Source organism: Argiope bruennichi, chromosome 6 (assembly GCF_947563725.1).
Source record: "Argiope bruennichi chromosome 6, qqArgBrue1.1, whole genome shotgun sequence".
Lineage (NCBI taxonomy): Eukaryota > Metazoa > Arthropoda > Arachnida > Araneae > Araneidae > Argiope > Argiope bruennichi.
The window spans coordinates 18108923-18117171 of record NC_079156.1 but is presented as its reverse complement, the minus strand read 5'-3'; the positions used below and the strand labels follow the sequence as shown (position 1 = coordinate 18117171).

Here is an 8249-nt window from a genome sequence, read left to right as displayed (position 1 = left end):
GTGGCAAAGCAAAAAGAAAAATATATACTATTGAAATTAAGTTCTATGAAAGTGTAGTAGAAATGTTAATCTGCTACTCTGCCAAGAAAAAATTTCACTGTTGAAATCAATATTCAGATTTTTTTAGTAGTATAACTGAGTAATCAGTTCACAATTTGGCATTCTTTAAGTAATGGAGAATAGTTGCTTTATTGTCAGAATGTGTCTGGTTCATTCCGGAGTGTATATATTAGAAAAGAATTTACATCGGAAATTGTAAAGAAAAAGCAAGTCTTTGAAATACATATTTACTTTTCTGCAAAAGAATTTCAAAAATATGAAGTTTGTTTGCAGATATTGAATGTTAACTAGAGGTAATGGATGTTAGAATACATTTAGGAGGCATTGGAGGTTTTAAAATGTTTTAGTGAGATAATTGAATTTCAATTGATATATTGGAGGTGAATAGGAAATATCAGTGTTTAAATTGTGGTTTGGTTTTAATTCTGGCTTGGAGGTACGAAAAATATAGAAAAATACTTTGAAGGGATAAAAATAATTTAAAATGTGACATGGAGGCTTTAACTGTCTGAAAAGGATCTTCGGAGAGATGAAATCATACAAAAGGTGTTTCGGAGGTTCAAAATGTTTATTGGGAGTGCCTGATGTTGAAAAGGAGATTTGGATTGATTTATATTCAAAAAGGTCTTAGGAACTATTTGTTGATCAAAAGGACTTTTGTAGGTATTGGTTTTTCAAAAGACAATTTGGAGGAATTGTTTACAGTGGGCATAATAAATAAATATACTCTTTGTATTTCCATAATTTACTTTCTGCGAACGAAATGCAGAAAAAATAATTTTCTGTCCGAATTTTTCATCTTTTCATATCCAGAAGCAATATTTGGGGGAAAATGTATTTTAGAGGGGATAGAAAAAAATGCCATTTGTTGCAATAAATACATCGCATTATCTCACTGGATGCATTACTGGATGTTGGAATACACTTAGAAGGCATTGGAGGTTTGAAAAAGTTCTACTGAGATAATTGATGTTCAATTGATATATTGAAGGTAATGGAATAAAATTGGAAATAAAATTGTTTAAAATGTCCTTTGGTGGTAATTTTCCTTTGGAGGTACGAAATTATCTGAAATGTACTTTACAGGAGTAAAAATAATTTAAATTGTGATATGGAGGCATAAACTGTATGAAAACGATCTTTGGAGTAATGAAATCTTACTAAAAGTGTTTGGGAGGTGCAAAATATTTATCGGAGGTATCGAATGCTGTAAGAGTCTTGGAATAATTTAAAATTTCTTTGGAGCTGATTGTTGATCAAAAGGAACTTTGGATTTATTGGTTCTTCAAATCATAGTTTGGAGGAATTGTTTACAGTGGACATAATAAAAAAAAATGTATACTCTTTGCATTTCCATAATTCATATTCTGCGAACGAAATGCAGAAATAATAATGATATTGGAACTTGTCAGCCTTTCATGGTTACAAAATATAATACATTTACAAATAGTAAGTACATTTGCGGAAAAATGTATATTAGCGGGGAAAGCGAAAAAAAAATGCCATGCGTTGCAATAAATACGGAAGAATTGTTCCCTTCAGTATACGGTCCCCTCTTTCAAATAGGAATCGTATGACAATTCTTTATGGTGACCTTGGTAAAGCAAAAAGAAAAAAAAAAACTATTGACATTAAGTTCTGTGCAAGTGCAGTAGAAATGATAATTTTCTACTTTGTCAAGCAAGTATTTCATTGTTGTAATCATGATTTCACATGAAAATTTTTTAGTCTGCGTAACTAAGGAATTGGTTCCAATTTGGCAATCTTTAAGTAATGGAGAATAGTTGCTTTGTTCTCAGAATGTGTCTTGCTTCATTCCGGAGTGGATATATTAAAAAAGAATTTACTTTGGATATAGTAAAAAAAAAAAAAAAAACCATTTCATTGTTAATACATATTTTAATTTCTGCAAAAGAATTGCAGAAATTTAAAGTTTGTTTGGAGACTTTGAATGTTAAATGGTAGTTTAGAGGTACTCGATGTTAGAATATACTTAGGAGGCATTGGAGGTTTTAAAAAGTTCCAGTGAGATAACTGACGTTCAATTGAAGTGTTGGAGGTGAATTAAAAATATCAGAGTTGAAATTGTGCTTTCGTTATATCTGTAGTTTGAAGGAACGAAATGATTTGAAATATGTCTTGGAGGGATAAAAATAATACGAAATGTGACATGGAAGCTTAAACTGTCTCGAAAGGAACTTTAGAGAGATCAAATCATACTAAGGGTGTTTCGGAGGTTCAAAACGCTCATTGGAGGTTTCGAATGTTGAAAAGGAGATTTGAATTGATTTATATTCAAAAAGGTGTTAGGAATTGTTTGTTGAATAAAAGGACATTTGGTGGTATTGGTTCTTCAAATGATAGTTTGGAAGAATTGCTTACAGTGGGCTTAATAAGAAAAAAATATATTCTTTGTATTTCCATATTGTATTTTCTGAGAAAGAAATGCAGAAATAATAATAATATTCGAACTTGTCATCCTTTCATGGTCAGAAACAATATTTGGGGGAAAATATTTTGGCTGGGAAAGAAAAAAAAATGGTCACTTGTTGCAATAAATACGGAAGAATTGTTGCCTTTTTAAACGGTTTTCGGTTTCTAATAGGAATCGTATGACAATTCTTAATGGTGACCTTGGCAAAGCAAATAGAAAAAAAAATAGTATTGAAATTAAGTTCTATGAACGTGCAGTGGAAATGATAATCTTCTACTCTGTCAAACAAAAATTTCATTGTTGTAATCAAGATTCAGATGAAATTTATTTAGTAGGCATAACCGAGTAATTAGCTCACAATTTGGCATTCTTTAAGTAATGGAGAACAATTGTTTTGTTCTCAGAATGTGGCTTGCGTTTTTCCGGAGTGGATACATTGCAAAAGAATTTACAATGGAAATAGTAAAAAAACCCAACAATTTGTTCATACTTATTTTCTTTTCTTCAAAAAAATCGGCAGAAATAAAACGTTTGTATGGAGACATTGAATGTTAAATGGTAGTTTAGAGGTACTGGATGTTAGAATACACTTGGGCAGCATTGGAGGTTTTAAAAAGTTCTATTGAGATACTTGATGTTCAATTGATATTATTGGAGGAAATGGATATAAATTGGAAATAAAATTGTTTAAAATGTCCTTTGGTGTTGCGTTTGGTTTGAAGGCACTATATTTTCTGAAATGTACTTTTCAGGGATAAAAAAAAAATTGAAAATGTTATATGGATGATTAAAATGTATGAAAACGATCTTGGGAGTAATGAAATCTTACTAAAAGTGTTTGGGAGGTGCAAAATATTCATCGCAGGTATTGAAAGTTGTAAAAGAGCATTGGAAAGATTAAATATTCAAAAATTTCTTACGAGCTAATTGTTGATCAAAAGGACCTTTGGATGTATAGGTTCTTCAAAAGATAGTTTGGAGGAATTGTTTACAGTGAGCATAATACATGCACTCTTTGTATTTCCACAATTTCTTTCTGCGAACGAAATGCAGGAAAAATAAATTTTTTCCGAACTTGGTATACTTTCTTTGTCAGAAACAATATTTGAGGGAAACTATATTTTACCCGGGAGAGAAAAAAAATTTCCATGTTGCAATAAATACGGAAGAAATTATTGCCTTCAGTATGCGGTTTTCTTTTTGTAATAGGAATCGTATGATAATTCTTTATATTGACCTTGGCAAAGCAAAAAAAATACTATTGGAATTAAAATGTCTCAAAGTGCAGTAGAAATGTTAATCTGCTACTCTGCCAAGCAAAAATTTCGTTATTGAAATCAAGATTCATATGAAATTCTTTTAGCGGGTATAACTAAGTAATTAGTTCATAATTTTACATTCTTTAAGTAATTGAGAATAGTTGCTTTGTTCTCAGAATATCTCGCTTTATTCCGGAGTGGAAATATTGGAAAAGAATTTTCATTGGAAATGGTAAAAAAACAAAATCAATAAAAACCCCAACTCATTGTTAATACAGATTTTCTTTTCTGCAAAAGAATTGCAGAAATAAAACTTTTGTTTGGAGATATTGCAAGTTAACTGGTACTTCAGAGGTACTGGATGTTAGAATACAGTTGGGAGGCATTGGAGGTTTTGAAAAGCTCCAGCGAGATAATTGATGTTCTATTGATATATTGGAGGTGATTTGGAAATATCAGTTTTTAAATTGTGCTTTGGTTGTATTTGTGGTTTGAAGGAACGAAAAGATTTGATATATACTTTGGATGGATAAAAATAATTCAAAATGTGACATGGAGGCTTAAACTCTCTGAAAATTATCTTTGGAGAGATGAAATAATACTAAAGGTATTTCGGAGGTTCAGAATATTTATTGTGGGTCTCGAATGTTGAAAAGGAGCCTTGGATTCATTTATATTTAAAAAGTTCTAAAACTATTGCTTCTTCAAAAGATAGTTTGCAGGAATTGTTTACATTGGCATAATAAATAAATATAATCTTTGTTCCATAATTTACTTTCTGTAAACGAAATGCAGAAAAAATAATTTTCTGTCTGAACTTAGCATTCTTTCATGGTCAGAAACAATATTTGTGGAAAAATGTATTTTTGCGGGGACAGCAAAAAAAAAAACCCATTTGTTGCAATAAATACGGAAGAATTGTTTCCTTTTTATGCGGTTTTCGGTTTCTAATAGGAATCGTACGACAATTCTTAATGGTGAACTTTGCAAAGCAAATAGAAAAAAAAATACTATTGAAATTAAGTTCTCTGAAAGTGCAGTAGAAATGATAATCTGCTAATCTGTCAGGCAAAAATTTCATTGCTGAAATCAAGATTCAGATGAAATTTTTTTAGTGGGCATAATTAAGTAATTAGTTCATAATCTGGCATTCTTTAAGTAATGGAGAATAGTTGCTTTCTTCTCAGAATGTGTCTTGCTTTAATCCGGAGTGGATATATTGGAAAAAAAAATTTACGTTGGAAATAATAATAAAATAATAATTGGAATAATAATAAAAATATCAAAATGTTTTTTTTATATATTTTGAAACGATGATTGTGTAAGGGTAAATGCTTTTTTCAGTACGTATATTATTAAAGTGTATAGCACTTTAGCACTGTAAAGAAAAAATTAAATTCTCATTTAGTCTTCCCTAGAGTTTTCGTAAGGGCGGCAACAAGGACCATTAGTTGCTCTGAAGTGGCTTTTTCATTATGACGAACAGTAATGCACCTAACTTATTTAACTGGCAAAATAAAAATTATTGTAATTTTTTTCTTTTTCTCATTAAGTGAAGAAAAATGGCTTCTTTGCCGTCAGAATACGATTTTCTCTATAATTCGAGAGGATATCCTCGAAAAAAGTTGACAATGGATAGATAAAAAAAAAGTTATTATTAATATCAAAGGTGTGACCAAGTACATTTTCATATTAATTGCTAAATACCAGGTATGACTTAAGCACATATTCTCTGTTTTGATAAAATTGTGCAAACATAGATCATTAATCAGCCATTTTGTCTACACCAAGAATCATACATTTCAATAGAGTGCAACCAATTTGGCCCAGAGCTCACATTCTGAAGATGGTATGCACAAAACATAATCACAGCCATAAATAGAGGTGTTAATCTGAAATATCTATGGAAATAACAGTACAGAAGAGGTAATTTTCCATTTGTTTTTTCCAATCCTTTCAAGGTAACAAAAGCAACTAAAACACCACTTATCAAATAGAAGGTAACCACTGCAAATGTTCCATTTGCCAAGATCTGTTATAGGAAATATTTAGGTGTTTCTTGCGTAAACCCAGGATTCACAAAGAAAAGATTTGTTGTAGCAAAGGAAAATGTGTGTCCGAATATAATGAGGGCCATACTAAGTTATTTAAGTCCATGAATAGCTCTGATACCATCTCCTTTACCCACTGTGAAAATTTTTCCCATGTTGGTTTTAAAGGAAAAAGCCAGAAGGCATCGCAATCCTAGGGATGGACCTTTTGGTTTCTGATCTTCATTTTCACATAATTCAGCCATTGAAATACTTTTATTGTTTTCATAGGAAAGAATTTTTATAGTTTCTGGACTATTTCTATTTTCAAGTATATAATCGAAAATAGTGGCAATGATGGCAGTCACAAAAAATGCCAAAAAGATACAGAAAGTTATAATGGCTCCAGCATCTTTAAACATTCCTGTTTGATCAGTATGGCATACTGCTACATGGCCATCAACATCTAGAAAATTTTGACGCAGACTAGCATTTGTAGCATATTGTACATCTTGTGTAGAACAAGAATATGGAATGCATACTCCAATTGTGGCTGGATGTCCACTCTTGGTCAATACCAGCCATGAAGCTTGAGGTATTTCCCACAATAATTATCCTTGAGAATTGGGACGAGTGAATACGCGAAAACACAGAGTTGATTTGTTTACGCCCACGTCGACCACTCAAGCTACAAGTTTCGGATCGTGTTTTGACTAAGCACTACGCAATTCCACTTAGCACATTTTCACACACACACAAGCACACACACATAAACGTAATCCCTCGCTGATCGCTATTTCACTTCCAGCTCGACGGACCATGTGAACATAAACGCACTAAATTTATGTCGATTGCTATCACATTATTAAACAATCACCACACAAGAATAATTTTGGACTCCTCTTCCTTTTATTCTGGCCATCATTGCTTAGCAGCACGCTGTCTTGCTACAACACATCACTCCCTCACGATACACTGAAGTGCTTTTCCCTTTGCCGCAAGTGGGCAGCACAAGTGACAGGTCAGAACAAACTTTTTTTTCTAAAAATGCAGTTATTTGGTTAGTATCAATTTTTGATTTTACATTTTTGTGCTTTGAATATTATTTATTTGAAATTCAACTAGAAACATATTTTCCTTTGTGCCACAGCTGACTGATGCAAAAGAAGTATTAAATGTTACACAAAAATGAGCATTTTAAAGTAAATTTCATCGTTTTTTGCAGTACGTGTTTGCTTTATGCAGATTAATAATTTACTCCGTGGTTATGTCTGCTCGTCTAAAAAAATCATCTCGTTTCAGTTTCTTCTTTTGCATTCGGGGAAAAAATAATTTTTCCAATAAAGTATTGAAGTAAATTAAACTTAGAATGGTCCCGTGTAGTTTCTTATAGTAAAAAAAATCAACGCATCGAATATCATTGTGCTAATTAAATAAGATTCCTGTTTCTCAAATTGTTCCAAAAACTAATTCTGAAAAGAGAAAAAAAATCATCTTTTTCGCTTAAAGTCATTGTTTAAAGTGTTCAAGTTCTACAATTTATAAAAGTTGCTTATGTGGATTATATACTCTAAAAAGTAAACAAAATTAAATTAAAATATTGCGTTTTTCAGCTTTTTATATAATTTCTTATTAACCCATATGATCGGAACAGTTCTCAATTAATAATTTTTATTATTTAGTGAAATATGAAAAAAAAAAAAGATGGAGAAGATAAGAGATCTCAAAAACTTCATTCGTGAAAATATAATTTAACGGATTTTTTTACCTGCTGCATGGCAAATGACTTATTATGCTTCTCCGATTATTACTTCTTCGCCGATGTCCTTTTCCGAAAATGCTATCTACCATTCGCAGTATTTAGATCCACAAGGTATCAATATTAAGAAATCTCAAATTCAATAATCGTATGAAAATAATGATTGTAATATTTTCTTTAAAATTATGTTAAAAATAATAATTTATGGATTGAATTATTAGTTTAATTTTTGATTGTATTCACTTAATTTTTAGGGGGGGGGGGAATAAAGATCTTGAATGTTTTCTGTCTCAATTTAACCCTTTCAGTTTTAATTGCTGAATAATCCTCTATATTTTCTGCAAAATTTTCAAAACTCTATAAAGGGTCGTTTGAAAAAGATGGTATAATATTCATTCAACGAATAGGATAATTTCTGATATTTATCGTTTTAAAAGAAAAAAAATGGGTTGTTAATTATATAGAAATATTCGAATAATAGTCGCAAAAAATTAAAAATTGACGAAAGGGGTTGGATCTATATTAATCTAGGACAGAAAAACATGACTAAAAATAATAAATTTTCTGCTGATGCGGTTCAGAAGTTTATTTTTATTTTTCATCTGGCTAATTGTATTGACTCGTTTGACGAAAGGAAAAGACATAAAAATGAAGAACTTTAGTAAGGAATTCGCCACATCGTTTTTTGAAACAATAAGCGACTTTAG

The 8249-nt window shown here is 31.0% G+C and overlaps 1 pseudogene; it reads right to left on the bottom strand.

Annotated features, from left to right (window-relative positions):
- Window positions 1–4446: 4446 nt before the first annotated feature.
- On the bottom strand, window positions 4447–6380 carry LOC129972706 (nose resistant to fluoxetine protein 6-like; annotated as a pseudogene).
- Window positions 6381–8249: the final 1869 nt, after the last annotated feature.